We start from the raw sequence: 15,796 nt of genomic DNA on the forward strand, positions 1-15,796 counted from the left end.
CAGCTTATTCAAATTTAAATCATGTCTTACTAATTTGATTGAGTTTTTAAGAAGGTGATGAGGGTAGAGGGAATGGATGTTAGCTACATGGACTTTAGTAAATGGGTAGTTTGGATACATAATTGACTGGCCCACAAAAGACTGAGGGCAATGGTGGAAGGCAAATAATCAGGCAAATAATCAGGCTGGATCAGAGTTGGTATTTTGGTTTTTTTTTGTGATATATTTCAATGATTTGGATGAAAAAGTATGTGGGTGGATTAGTTGATGATACAAAGATTGATGGACAGTATAGAGGGATATATATCCCGTGGTCAGAGATGGAATTGAATTCAGACAAGTGTGAGGTGTTGCACTCAGGGGGTCAAAGGTAAGAGAATGTAAACTGTCAACGACAGGGCTTTTAAAAGCAGTAGCGTGCATGGGAATCTGAGATTGCAGGTCCACAGCTCATTGAAAGCGGCAGCTCAAGTTGATAGGATGGTGCAGGAGGCATGTGGTATGCTTGGCTTTATTGGGTGAATGTTTGAGGGTATATGTAAGGTGGTCATCTATGTAAAACTTTGGTCAGGCTGGACTTGGAAGGCATTGATTGGGTAGATAGTCAGAACCTTTATCTCCTTTTATGCGTCGTAGCATATTGTTGCAATTTAAAGTATACTATTGCTTATTTATACTCTTGTTGGTGTATCATGCATGCCTGCATGGCTGCAACAAATAAGAATTTCAGGGCATTGTACATATACATGTATTTGATAAAATCTCTTATATCTCATATCACACATCATATCTCATCTACTTGAGCCAAGGAGCATTGATGTTGTCCTGTAGGAACCAGAGTAAATAATTAATGGCAGAGAATTTCATAGGATCATCTCACTGTGGATATGAAACGTCTCCTCACTTCTGTCCGAAATGATTACTTCATATGCTTAGACAGTGACCTCAGGGACTACCCTTTCTCACAATTGGGATAAGCCTCCCTGCATCTAGTTTGTTCAGTCTTGCCAGGATTTTAGATGTCTCTCTCAGGATTCTGCTAATTCTTGAGTGAATCAGCTCAATCTCTCAGTCCTGCCTTCCAGGAATGGATCTGTTGAAATTTTGCTGCGTTCTTTCTATTCTGAGAATATCACTCCTTACATAAGGAGACAAAGGGTAAAATTGCATTAAGATATCCCTGCTGCTGTACTCAAATCCTCTTACTCTGAAGGCCAACATAATGATGTTGCCAAGACTGGAGGCCTTGAGTTATAGAGAGTGGCTTAAAAGGCTGGGTCTATATTCCTTCAAGCAGAGAATGATGAGGGATGAACTTAGAGAGGTTCATAAAATCTCTGAACTTCTCCAACATATTTGTGTATTGCATTTGATCCCAGAATCTGCAGTGTTTTGCCAGGCACCTCTGAAAGAGGAAAAGGAGGAAAGAAAGAAATAGAAAATAGGAGCAGGAGTAAGGGGTGGGCAAGGAGGGAAGGTTAACAGGTCATAGGTGGATACAGGTGGGAGGGTAGAACATTTAAAAAAAGCTGAAGTGATGGGGAGGAGGTAGCTCTCTGACAGAAGAGGGAATGGAAGGAATAAGAAGCTGGAGGAAAGGAGACAGATGGAAAGGGAAAGAGAGCATCGGGGTGATGTTTCATAGAAACTGAAGGTCAATGTTAATGCCATCTGGTTGGAGGGTGCCCAGAACAAGGTGTTGTTCCTCCAGTTTGTAGGTAGTCTCAGTTTGGCAGTGCACGAGGCCATGGGATATGTTGATATGGCAAAAGTGTGTGGAATTGAAATACCTGGCCACTGGGAGGTTCTTACTGTTTAAGTGGACAGAGCGAAGGTATTCAAAGAATTGATCTCGCAGTCTTTGTCCAGTCTCATCAATGTAGAGGAGGCCACATCAGGGACACTGGATGCAGTAGATGACCCCTGCAGATTCACAAGTGTGAGAAACAGAAGTACCTTCACAGAAATTGCTCGAGACAAAAATTGAGAACAAAGAACATTTATGATACAACAATGCAAAGTTGGGTGCTTTCCCCTTACCCTGGGAATACACACACACACACTGGGGCTCAACCAACTTTTATACAGTTTATTTCAGTATAGAAGTACCCTCCCCCTTACATTCTTCTGCCTCCTGGATGAGTTTGGCATTAGGCAATCCTGTCTGCCTACGTGCTATTTCTGTGAACTTGGAGGACCAGGGGGGTATCCTGTCTGTGTCCCATCATGTCATTGTCCTTATTGACAAACCTGCCTTTGTCCTTATTCACATCTTCCCAACCCTCAGGGCTTACTAACTCTTATATGCAGAACTTGCTAATTCTGTCTAAGGCTTACTAATTACATATGCGGAACTTGCTGACTCTGTCTAAGGCTAGAAGACCCTTATCTTATTCAGACTAACTTTACTTCCTACATTTTATTATCTACCCTTATCCTATTCATACTGGCTTTATTCATTACACATATATCCATACTAGCTTTCTTCATCTCTCATATTTTCATATTAGTTTTACTCATCTCTCAAAATCCTCACTTTTCTTTTAGCTACGCTTCGTGAATTCTCAACTGGAATGTATTACTTGTAAACTTGGACTTTTTCCCAGCGAGTCAGTAAACAAACTGCAGTCTCAGCATCATCAAAGAGAATTTGGGAAACATACATCCTTTGGGTTATAGTGATCTGATGAGGGGTCCGTTGAATTAAATACTGCACACAAGTCTTTAGGCAGGGGAGCACCATAATGGCCAGAATAGCGAGTCCAGCTGCTATAAGGGCTGTGGGTATCAGACTCCAGTTACCAATAAAAAGTCTAGTCCATCCCACACCGGACCAAGGTTGCCAAGTCTGAACCTGGGCATGGGAAGATTTTCGAACTCCTGAATAAGTGTCTTTAACCGCCTGACCGTTGTGAGCATTGTCATTAACCAGTCTTTCACAAATGCTGCCTTCAGCAGCCAACGAGTAATCGAGAGCCAGGCGGTTTTGTTGAACTGTGGCTCGTATCTGTTGTCTTTCTTCAGCCCATAAATTCAGGGCCATCGCTGTCTGTTCGATTATGATCTCCAAGGTTGGAGTCTGATTAAACGATTTAAATGCCAAGCAGCTGTGGTGTTCTGGAGCAGCTTACGTCGTTTACAACTGGAACTCCCCTTACAGTGGTGGTTCTTAACATTCCGAATGTCTGTGTGACCCAAAGGATGATTTACAGGAGACCAAATTGGGGAGGGGGGTTTCTTGTCACTTAACCTGTGAGTTGCAGCTTGTCTGCAAATATTAGCATAAGTATCACTGAACCTGTGAGTTGCAGCCTGTCTGTGACATTAGCATAATTATTCACTCTATCTCTGCTACATGTACAATCCTGACTAACATTCTCTGTCATTGTCCCACCATCTTCTTTGTGCTATCTCTTTAAAACTCCTCTTTTTAATACATGTAGAGGCCGAAATACAAATCAAATCTACTCCTCTAGGGACGTTCTGTTCCCCTGGTCCATGGTGGGATCCTATATTAACCCATACCCCACTATGACTATACTCTATACCTGCGCCCTGTCTACATTCTAAAGGTAAATAATTGTCACCTCTGCTGCCCCTGTTCCAGGAGGAACATCGTGAGCAATTTGATGATTTCCCAAAAATTGGGAACCAACAAGTAAACATAACAACAAATCTTAAAAACAGTATTACAGCACTTTTTCCCTGCATAGTGTAACTTTTAGATCAGAAGGATGAGGGACGGCACGCCAGGTGGAGGGTAGATTATCAATGTCGTTAGTCCGTGGATCAGCAGCTCGTTTAATTCGTTGTACGTGGCTCCATCCCTTTTCTTTCATTCGCACGGCAGTGTCTGTAATCAAAAGTACACAATAGGGCCATCCCAGACAGGTTTTAGTTGGTGATCTTGCCATGCTTTTACATATACCCAATCACCAGGTTTAATAGAATGAATAGAATACTCCAGGGGTGGGTTTTGAGCTTCCGTTTTAATTCGTATAGAGAGGCAGGAAGTCCCTTTAAATATTTGGATATGTACTGGTCGTTAGCCTCAGGGATAGGGGTATTAATGTGGAATCCCATGTAAGGAAGATCAAACATCTCATATGTTGACACAGCAAGATCCTTACGAGGGGCTGTGCGAGTCCTGATTAAAGCTAAGGGTAAGCATTTAATCCAGGAGAGACCAGTTTCCTCATGAAGTCAAGTGAGCTGATTTTTCAAGGTCTGATTCATTCGTTCAACACGGCCTGAGCTCTGGGGGTACCATGGGGTATGTAGCTGCCAATCTATTCCTAGTATTTTACACACACCCTGGAGTACCTGAGCGGTAAAATGTGTACCTCAATCTGAGTCAATGGTTTGAATGGTACCATATCGTGAAATCACAGACTCCAGTAGTATCCTGATAACGGTGCTGGCACGATCATTAGGGGTCGGGAAAGCCTCAACCCATCGTGTGAAATGATCTACCATCACCAGGAGGTATTTGTAAACCCCTATCTTAGATAATTCCGTAAAGTCAATTTGTATCTGTTGAAACGGGCGTACAGCTATATTGCGACCACCAGACGCATAACTTTCTTATTTACACTCTGACAGATTGGACAACCCCGAGTACTTTGCTTGGCTATAGTGTATATTCCCGAGCAATGAAAATACCGTACAAAAGTATTCACAAGTGCCTGTGTTCCAGTGTGTCTGCCGGAGAAGCTGATCAATAATTTGCCGAGCCAAGGCTTTGTTCAGCACTTGGCGTCCTTCTGCCGTCCACCACAACCCATCAGAAGTTTGACACATCCCCTGGTCCTTCATGTAAACCTCCTCTTCCCGTGAAAAGATGGAGCCTTTTGAACCTCATATGGGGTGGGCAGTAACAGCTGCATGTCTATTTTTTCCGTGTGCGCAGCCTGTTTAGCAGCTGCATCTGCCTGTCTGTTCCCCTGTGCTTCAGGACAGTCACCACTTTAATGACCCCGTACATGAACTACAGCTATCTCCTCAGGTAAGAGCATCTAGAGATTGGACAATTAACTTTTCATGGATCAACTTTTGTCCTTTCCCAGTTATCATTCCCCGCTCTTTCCAGATCTTCCCAAAGGTGTGCACTACACCAAAAGTGTACTTTGAGTCTGTGTAGATCGTGCCCACCTTGTTCTCTAGACCCTGGAGAGCTCTACAGAGGGCATACAATTCACAAGATTGTGCTGACCAATGACCGGGAAGGCAACCGGCTTCAATCACTACTCCTTCCTTTCCATCCACTACACTATACTCGATATAACGAGTGCCATCAATGCAACGGGAAGATCCATCAATAAACCACCTTTCACCCTCCTGTAAAGGCTCATCGCTTAAATCCTCTCTAATTTTGGTCTGTAAATCAATTACCTCTAAACATACATGCTCTAAATCATTTATGGTATTGTCAGAATTTGGAGAAACCAAGAAAGCTGCTGGATTCTGTTCTTTATTCGTAATCAGGGTCAAATCCATTAGGATCGCTTCATATTTTAAAATTCTAGAGTCTGTAAGCCACCTTCCAGCACGTTGTAAGAGAATATTGTGGACTGTGTGAGGGGTGTGAACTATCATCGGGGCACCAAACGTAATCTTTCGTCCTTCCTCAACTAAAATAGCAGTGGCTGCGATGGCTTGCACACATTCTGGCCAACCACGACAAATAGGGTCTAAAACTTTTGACAGAAAAGCAACTGGCTGTCTACAGCCTGCCCTCTCTTGTGTTAGTACTCTGGTTGCCACACCGTCTGGTTTCTGGACAGGCAAAATTGGGGTATTAAAAGGTGACATACAAGGTTCGAGTATACCATCTTTCACCAACTGGTCAATTACTGGCTGCAGCCCCTTTCGGCCAGCCATCTGAATTGGATACTGCTTTCATCTAATTACTTGCTCAGGATCTTTTAAAGTAACTTGCAAGGGAGGAATATCTAACACTCCTCTATTGCCTCTTTTTTCCCATACTCCAGGATTTATTAGTTCCCGATCCTCCTCAGTTAATACATACAATTGAACCCCGATTCCTGATTCCTGTGGTTTGGTGCCGATAGACAATTGGTCCGGTAAATCTCGTCCTAACAAATAAACTCCAGCTTGGGGAACTAGTAGAATGTCCTCCGTTACTATCTTCTCTCCCATTTGTATTCTTACATCCCTTAATACAGGGACCGTAAAATCTCTTCTTCCTACTCCCGAAATCATCACTGTCCCCTCTATCTTAACACCCTCGGGTGGTTGTAAAATACTAGACCGGGCTGCCCCAGAATCTACCAAAAAGGTCATCTTGTCACTGTGGGGTCCTATGCTTAAATTTACCAATGGTTCTCTGTGCAGCCCCACGGTGTGTATTGACTGAGAACCGTGACCCCCCTATTCATAATCTGCTTTCATGAGTGCGTTAGATCGCGTCTCCGTGGCTCGCATTGGGTATTCTCTCTTAAAATGTTCCTCTTTTTTACAATGGTAGCAAACTAATGCTCCTGTTTCCCAATTCCTACCGGGATTACCACAAGGTCCCGGGAACGGTCGTCGTCCCCGGAATTCCCCTTTACCCTTGCCCCTGCTCTGGTCTCCACTCTCCCACTCCCGGCGCTCCTCCCAATGTCCAGGAGCTGGCACACAGCCCCTACCCTTTCCTTGCTGTCCCTCCACGACTTCCTTGACTGCCTGCATCAAAATCTTAGCCTTTCTTTTCTGTTTATCCTCAGACCTCTGGACGTATGCCCTTTGTGCGATCTGTAAAAGCTGTGTTATTCCCTGTTCATGCCAATTCTCAGTCTTCTGCAATTTCCTTCTAATGTCTGGGGCTGAATTTGTAACGAAGCCCGTTAAAGTCAATTGTTCACCCGCTAGGGATTCTATATCCAGACCCCCATATTGCTGTATGGCCATACGCAATCTATTCAGAGGGGGTCTCCTCGGGACCTTGGGGAACTTCAAATGCTTTTTTTAAAATTCTGCCCCTTTGGAACAGATTCCTTGAATCCTTTTATCAGATTAACCCTATATTCCTCCATTAATGTGCGACCATCATTAGTATTCTTATCCCAATTTGGTTTTGCCAGGGGGAATTTAAGTTCCCCAGGTATCGCCTCTGGTCCCCCTTGGTGTTCCCTATCCCAGACTCTAATCCCTGACTGGCGAATCATTCCACGTTCATCCAAAGTGAACAGAGCCCTAAAGATCGATGTTAATTCATCCCACGTATATATATTTGGTCCCAAAAATTTATCTAATTGTTCGGCACATCCTGAGGATCCTCTATCAGGGAGGTCATTTCTCTCTTAAAGTTACGCACCGTACTAGTCAGGGGCACATTTATGAAACCGAGACCCCCTCCCACGGGAACTTCCCGTAAAGGTCTCTTCCAGTTAATTTCTGGCTTATCCTCTCCTTTATAATGTCTAGGTTCCTGCTCTCCGGGAAATGAATCAAAGGGTTCTGCCCTTCTCTCCCGGAGGGACTCACACTGTTCTGAATCAAAGTCTCCTCCCTCTCTTGTCAATTGAGGTGGTAATCTAGTATTTTGTGAACGGGTCATCATACCACCCCTACTTTCTTCTCCTTTCTTTAGCTGTGGGGAAGGAGGGGAAGGTGAAGAAGGGTAGAGCATAGGAGAGAGGGGAAGATAGGAGCCAGCATAGGAGGAGCATAAGGTGGAGGAAGGGAATGTAACACATCCCATCCTTGTGTTTCAGGGAAAAAAGGTTCCTCATCCTTCTTGTCCTTACATTCCTTTTCATTCAAAACCAGTTGATCAACCGATCCACTGAGCTAGCAGGCTGCATATTCTCTGGTCTCAATATTATCTCTTTGATTTTGATAGAGCCAGATGTTCAATGCCTGACACATCCAGTCCTCATCGGATCCAAACTTTGGCCAATATACCGAATTCCCTTTTATTGGGTTTTTAACCCATTCCAGACAGCAATACCTGACCATGGTCTGTTTGTTTTTCCCGCTGGTACTCCCTGCACCCCAATCAGATAGCATTAATCCTAACGGACTTTGCTTAGTTATCTGATCATCCCGTCCTTCCTTAGGACTATTTCCCTTGCTATTCACACCTCCCATACTAACAGGTAAGTAAAATTCCTCTTACCGGGATCCAGTAGCTATTCCTAGTGCACTTCCTTAACGTCCTCCCGTCGTTTGTTCTCAATGCCTCTTCTCGGATATCACTCGCTTCATCCACTGACCAGTCACCCGTCGTCTGTGAGTCCAGCTGAATCAGCCGGGGTGCACCTACCCTCGTCGTCAGGCACTCTGTCAGTGGAGGGAGTGGGATCCCGGACGAACCCCCATTTGTGAGAAACAGAAGTACCTTCACAGAAATTGCTCGAGACAAAAATTGAGAACAAAGAACATTTATTATACAACAATGCAAAGTTGGGTGCTTCCCCTTACCCTGGGAATACACACACACACTGGGGCTCACCCAACTTTTATACAGTTTATTTCAGTATAGAAGTACCCTCCCCCTTGCATTCTTCTGCCTCCTGGATGAGTTTGGCATTAGGCAATCCTGTCTGCCTACGTGCAGTTTCTGTGAACTTGGAGGACCAGGGGGTACCCTGTCGGTGTCCCATCATGTAATTGTCCTTATTCACAAACCTGCCTTTGTCCTTATTCACACCTTCCCGACCCTCAGGGCTTACTAACTCTTATATGCAGAACTTGCTAATTCTGTCTAAGGCTAGAAGACCCTTATCTTATTCAGACCAGACTAACTTTACTTCCTACATTCTATTATCTACCCTTATCCTATTCATACTGGCTTTATTCAGGAGCAAGGGGGAGACGGCGGCCCCGGCCTCGGTCGAGTGAGGCAGGTGGAGGCTCCGATACGGGCAGAGAGTTGGAGGCGGCGGCCCCAGTCCGGGCACAGGGAGAGCAGCAGCGGCCCCAGCCCCAGTCCGGGCGAAGGGTAGGCGGCGGCGGCGGCCCCGATCCGGGCAGGAGCAAGGGGGAGACGGCGGCCCCGGCCTCAGTCGAGTGAGGCAGGTGGAGGCTCCGATACGGGCAGAGAGTTGGAGGCGGCGGCCCCAGTCCGGGCACAGGGAGAGCAGCAGCGGCCCCGGCCCCGGTCCGGGCAAAGGGTAGGCGGCGGCGGCCCCGATCCGGGCAAGAGCAAGGGGGAGACGGCGGCCCCGGCCTCGGTCGAGTGAGGCAGGCGGAGGCCCCGGTCCGGGCAGAGAGTTGGAGGCGGCGGCCCCTGTCCGGGCACAGGGAGAGCAGCAGCGGCCCTGGCCCCGGTCCGGGCGAAGGGTAGGTGGCGGCAGCGGCCCCGATCCGGGCAGGAGCAAGGGGGAGACGGCGGCCCCGGCCTCGGTCGAGTGGGGCAGGCGGAGGCCCCGATCCGGGCAGAGAATGGGAGGCGGCGGCCCCAGTCCAGGCACAGGGTGAGCTGCGGTGGCCTCGGCCCCAGTCCGGACAGTATGGACCGACCTAGAAGGGGAGGCAGGCCCCTCCAGCCCGGGTAAGAAACCTGCATAGGAGAAGGCCACTCCGATATAAAACCTACGACCCAAGGACCTCGCTGCTACGTCCCAGCTTGCTTGGCCACGGCACACGAACCATGGGTGGAAAGGGTGGGGCCATTACTGCGCGCACTGCACTCCACCTAAAAGCTGCTTTGCGCAGGCCCGAGGACAAGTCCACGTCCTCCCCCTCCACGTCCTCTCCCTCCACGTCCTCCCCCTCCACGTCCTCCCCCTCCACGTCCTTCCCCTCCACGTCCTCCCCCTCCACGTCCTCCCCCTCCACGTCCTCCCCCTCAAAAGATGCTCACAAACTCAAGCTAGCATGCTGGAACATCACAACCATGCTTGACAAGGCTGACAGCCACCGACCTGAACGTCGGTCTGCCCTCATTGCACATGAACTCCTCAGACTTGACATCGACATAGCCGCTCTCAGTGAAGTCCGCCTGGCAGATGTAGGCACCCTCCAAGAACGCGGCGCGGGCTACACACTCTACTGGTCTGGCAAGCCTTCGGATGAACGACGCCTATCTGGTGTAGGCTTCATGGTCAAGAGCTTCATTGCCTCCAAACTCGAAAACCTTCCGACAGGCCTCTCGGACCGAATCATGTCCATGCGACTCCCCCTTCAAAACAAGCGTCACATCACCCTCATCAGTGTCTATGCTCCAACCCTCCAGGAGGAACCAGCAGAAAAGGACAAGTGCTACACCGACCTGCGCAACCTCATCCAACGCACCCCTACAGCCGACAAGGTTGTCATCCTGGGCGACTTCAACGCTCGTGTCGGCAAAGACTCAGAAACCTGGCCAGGAATCCTGGGCAAGCATGGCGTCGGCAAGTGCAACGACAATGGGCGCCTCCTGTTGGAGCTCTGCGCAGAACAGCGACTTGTCATTACAAACACCCTTTTTCAGCAGAGGGACAGCCTTAAGACCACCTGGATGCATCCCCGATCCAAACACTGGCACCTCCTGGACTACATCCTGGTGCGAGAAAGTGACAAACGAGATGTGCTCCACACCAGGGTCATGCCTAGCGCGGAATGCCACACTGACAACCGGCTGGTTCGCTGCAAGCTCAACCTTCACTTCAAGCCAAAGCCCAGGAACAATAAAGCCCCCAGAAAGAGGTTCAATGTTGGAAACCTGCAGTCAGACGAAGCGAGAGGAAACTTCCAGGCAAACCTCAAAGCAAAGCTCGACGATGCAACCCGCCTCAAGGACCCGTCCCCTGAAACCCTCTGGGATCAGTTGAAGACTACCATACTGCAATCCACTGAAGAGGTACTGGGCTTCTCCTCCAGGAAAAACAAGGACTGGTTTGACGAAAACAGCCAGGAAATCCAGGAGCTGCTGGCAAAGAAGCGAGCTGCCCACCAGGCTCACCTTACAAAGCCGTCCTGTCCAGAGAAGAAACAAGCCTTCCGTCGCGCATGCAGCCATCTTCAGCGCAAACTCCGGGAGATCCAAAATGAGTGGTGGACTAGCCTCGCCAAACGAACCCAGCTCAGCACGGACATTGGCGACTTCAGGGGTTTCTACGAGGCTCTAAAGGCTGTGTACGGCCCCTCACCCCAAGTCCAAAGCCCGCTGCGCAGCTCAGACGGCAAAGTCCTCCTCAGCGACAAGATCTCCATCCTCAACCGAAGGTCAGAACACTTCCAATCTCTTTTCAGTTCCAACCGCTCAGTCCAAGATTCCGCCCTGCTCCAGCTCCCTCAACAGCCCCTAAGGCTAGAGCTGGATGAGGTTCTCACCCTGGATGAGACATATAAGGCAATCGAACAACTGAAAAGTGGCAAAGCTGCAGGTATGGATGGAATCCCCCCAGAGGTCTGGAAGGCTGGCGGCAAAACTCTGCATGCCAAACTGCATGAGTTTTTCAAGCTTTGTTGGGACCAAGGAAAACTGCCTCAGGATCTTCGTGATGCCACCATCATCACCCTGTACAAAAACAAAGGCGAGAAATCAGACTGCTCAAACTACAGGGGAATCACGTTGCTCTCCATTGCAGGCAAAATCTTCGCTAGGATTCTAATAAATAGAATAATACCTAGTGTCGCCGAGAATATTCTCCCAGAATCACAGTGCGGCTTTCGCGCAAACAGAGGAACTACTGACATGGTCTTTGCCCTCAGACAGCTCCAAGAAAAGCGCAGAGAACAAAACAAAGGACTCTACATCACCTTTGTTGACCTCACGAAAGCCTTCGACACCGTGAGCAGGAAAGGGCTTTGGCAAATACTAGAGCGCATCGGATGTCCCCCAAAGTTCCTCAACATGATTATCCAACTGCACGAAAACCAACAAGGTCGGGTCAGATACAGCAATGAGCTCTCTGAACCCTTCTCCATTAACAATGGCGTGAAGCAAGGCTGTGTTCTCGCACCAACCCTCTTTTCAATCTTCTTCAGCATGATGCTGAACCAAGCCATGAAAGACCCCAACAATGAAGACGCTGTTTACATCCGGTACCGCACGGATGGCAGTCTCTTCAATCTGAGGCGCCTGCACGCTCACACCAAGACACAAGAGAAACTTGTCTGTGAACTACTCTTTGCAGACGATGCCGCTTTAGTTGCCCATTCAGAGCCAGCTCTTCAGCGCTTGACGTCCTGCTTTGCGGAAACTGCCAAAATGTTTGGCCTGGAAGTCAGCCTGAAGAAAACTGAGGTCCTCCATTAGCCAGCTCCCCACCATGACTACCAGCCCCCCCACATCTCCATCGGGCACACAAAACTCAAAACGGTCAACCAGTTTACCTATCTCGGCTGCACCATTTCATCAGATGCAAGGATCGACAATGAGATAGACAACAGACTCGCCAAGGCAAATAGCGCCTTTGGAAGACTACACAAAAGAGTCTGGAAAAACAACCAACTGAAAAACCTCACAAAGATAAGCGTATACAGAGCCGTTGTCATACCCACACTCCTGTTCGGCTCCGAATCATGGGTCCTCTACCGGCATCACCTACGGCTCCTAGAACGCTTCCACCAGCGTTGTCTCCGCTCCATCCTCAACATCCATTGGAGCTCTTTCATCCCTAACGTCGAAGTACTCGAGATGGCAGAGGTCGACAGCATCGAGTCCACGCTGCTGAAGATCCAGCTGCGCTGGGTGGGTCACGTCTCCAGAATGGAGGACCATCGCCTTCCCAAGATCGTGTTATATGGCGAGCTCTCCACTGGCCACCGTGACAGAGGTGCACCAAAGAAGAGGTACAAGGACTGCCTAAAGAAATCTCTTGGTGCCTGCCACATTGACCACCGCCAGTGGGCTGATATTTCCTCAAACCGTGCATCTTGGCGCCTCACAGTTTGGCGGGCAGCAACCTCCTTTGAAGAAGACCGCAGAGCCCACCTCACTGACAAAAGGCAAAGGAGGAAAAACCCAACACCCAACCCCAACCAACCAATTTTCCCCTGCAGCCGCTGCAACCGTGTCTGCCTGTCCCGCATCGGACTTGTCAGCCACAAACGAGCCTGCAGCTGACGTGGACTTTTACCCCCTCCATAAATCTTCGTCCACGAAGCCAAGCCAAAGAAGAACAAGATAATTCACAGTCATTCCTGTTCCCTCAGAATCCTGATACAGGGGTCTTGACCAAAAATACCTACTTACACCTTATGCCTCCACAGTTGCTTGACCCAATGAGTTCATCCAGCATCCTGTTCTCCCTTATATTGCGTATGTGAGATAAAACAGATGATGTTTTGTTCACAGCTGAACAACCTTCTCAGTTACACATGTTACTTCTGCAATTGTAGAGAACTACTAACTCCCTTACATGACAATATCAGTGTAAAAACTAAGATGTATAGAAACAGGGCATCAATCAGTTGCATAACATTAAAACGATGACAGCTGAATTTATAGATACTAACAGACAGAGACAATTAATCATTCATGCTGAAGAGTGTGGTATCAGTTGCAGCTACTGTATATCAGTAAAACATATAGCTGAGCAAGTATCTTTTTCCCAGCATGCTATCAACTAAAATAATAATCCATTGTGCTCAGGTTTCTGGTGCGACGAATGTTGCACTCTTCTCATCCTTCAAGCACAAGCTCAGATTGGACTCAAAGAACCAGGAGCTTCCATCTTCTTCTCTGCCTCCCGAAACCTTCAGAAATTCAACCATTGGCATCTCTTTTTTTTCGTATAGAATAGGCAGGCTAAGGTAGATGCTGAACTAAGATTTAAAATGCATTAGGGCCTCAGATTGCACCAAGACCTGAATTACATGCACTGATTTTAGTCTCCAACTTGAAGAAGGCATGTCACTTTACTGCTCAAGCTGTAGGTCAGGAGTGGGAAGTTCTGTTCCAATACCTGTTTAATCTCCAATCCCACCTAGGCCAAAGCACTGCCCTGATTCATCCTGAACGTGCCTTCGGATTTAAGGTGTACAGCATGGATAGTGTTGTAGTTAGGGGTAATGCTATTACAGCGCCAGCAGCCCCAGTTCAAATCCAGCACTGTCTGTAAGGAGTTTCTTTGTCCTCCCCGTGACCTGTGTGGGTTTCCACCTGGAGTTCCAGTTTCATCCCACCCACCAAAACGTACAGTTTAAAGTTAATTAGGTGTAATTGGGTAGCACAGGTTTCATGGGCCAGAAAGGCCTTCTACTGTGTAGTATCATTAAAACTTAAAACTTAAGTGATGCAGAAGCAGGAAATCTGTATGGGAAAATACTTGATAAGCAGGGAATTATTACGGTCAGAGTAGCAATGATTTCATTAAGTGCTCTCCAAAACTGAATGCTCATATGAAAAGGGATTCCCAAGCTTGGAGTGAAACAGCAAAGCATGATGTGGAAGAAAGCAAAAAATGCCAAGATACATTGACTTAATATCAGCTAAATGCTGAACTAGTCAGAGCGGGTACCTAGTGGCTGTGCAGTGATTATTGAGGGCATATGTGATGCAGAACATCCCACACCGATCCAGCAATGGGAGCCGATAAAAATAAGCGGCCAACTCAAAAGTAAAATTCTAAAGAATAGTTGTAAACACAAAGCAATTCTTTCAAAATGGATTTTCATGCCCAAGGAGGAAGCAGCGATGATACCGAACAGCTACAAAGTCAGGAAACTAATGACAGGGCTTCATTTTGGCTTAGTTCAGTTGGACAGGAAGGTTCCAACTGCAGAAACCTGGGGAACATTGTGATAGCAGGAATGGAGCCAGGTTCATCGGAAGCAGATGAAGGTCTTCTTCCCCTTTTGGCTCTCGTGCAGTACTAGAAAGGCACTTACCTGTTCCGTTCCACCAATTGCTTCGGTCCTACCATCCTCTCTTTCTTTCAGGATGCTGATAGATCAGAGAAAGCAGCCTTAAATTTAATTCCCAAAAGTAGATGGGTCAAGGTTGTGGATGGAGTTGAGATTATAAAACTACCTGGAAAAGGAATTGACCCCATGCATCACTGTTTACAGTGGCAATGAGCTGGAAGGCAGCAGCTACATGAATTCCTGTCTTTATTTCCACTGTTCATCCATAGGAGTGCAGGTTTCCCAATTCTCAGTGGCAAACAACCAGGGATTGTGATAGTACAGACCTATCACCAATGTATATAGTTACAGTATCTAGAGCAGGGGTGTCAAACTCAAATTCACGGAGGGCCAAAATTAAATACTTGGATTAAGTCGACGGCCGAACTAAATATTTATTGAAAATTTTCAACAACATCTGCATGTTTTCTCTTCTTTCAACATATGTAATGTTAAACTTTAGGATATAACTTTAGGAGGATAATGTTACAGGTCAGGAGTAGGTAGCTCAAGTTCACCCTTTGCTTGACCTGAGGGAAACCTATTTGGTCCCTGTGGAGATGTAGTCAAGCATTCACAGGCTGTGTCCATTTTGGCCTGCATCAGGACTCAGCATTTCCTGCTCACTCCTCAGGCTCTAGGCCTCTATTCACCCTCGACCCACCATCCCTCTACCTGACCAGTCCTTCACCCAACCTCTACTCACCCCTCACTCCACTCGCTCTGCCTCTACCCACCCCATCCTATACACGCCCCTCTACTGCCTCTCCCCTCAACCTGTTCCTCCCTCTACCCGTCTCTCACCCTCTAATCACCCCTCCACTACTTGCCCTGCCCCTCCCCTTTTACCTCTTCCCTATCCACCCCTCCTTCTACTCATCCCTCCCTCTAACTGCTCCTCGCACCACCATAACTTCCCCTGCCCATTACTCCTCACCTACACCCTCTGCCCACCCCTGCTTACCCACCCACTCAGGCCCAGCGCACTGCCGATCAGCCTTTGCGGACAGCCACC

The sequence above is a fragment of the Narcine bancroftii genome, chromosome 1 (genome assembly GCF_036971445.1).
Source record: "Narcine bancroftii isolate sNarBan1 chromosome 1, sNarBan1.hap1, whole genome shotgun sequence".
NCBI classification, from domain to species: domain Eukaryota; kingdom Metazoa; phylum Chordata; class Chondrichthyes; order Torpediniformes; family Narcinidae; genus Narcine; species Narcine bancroftii.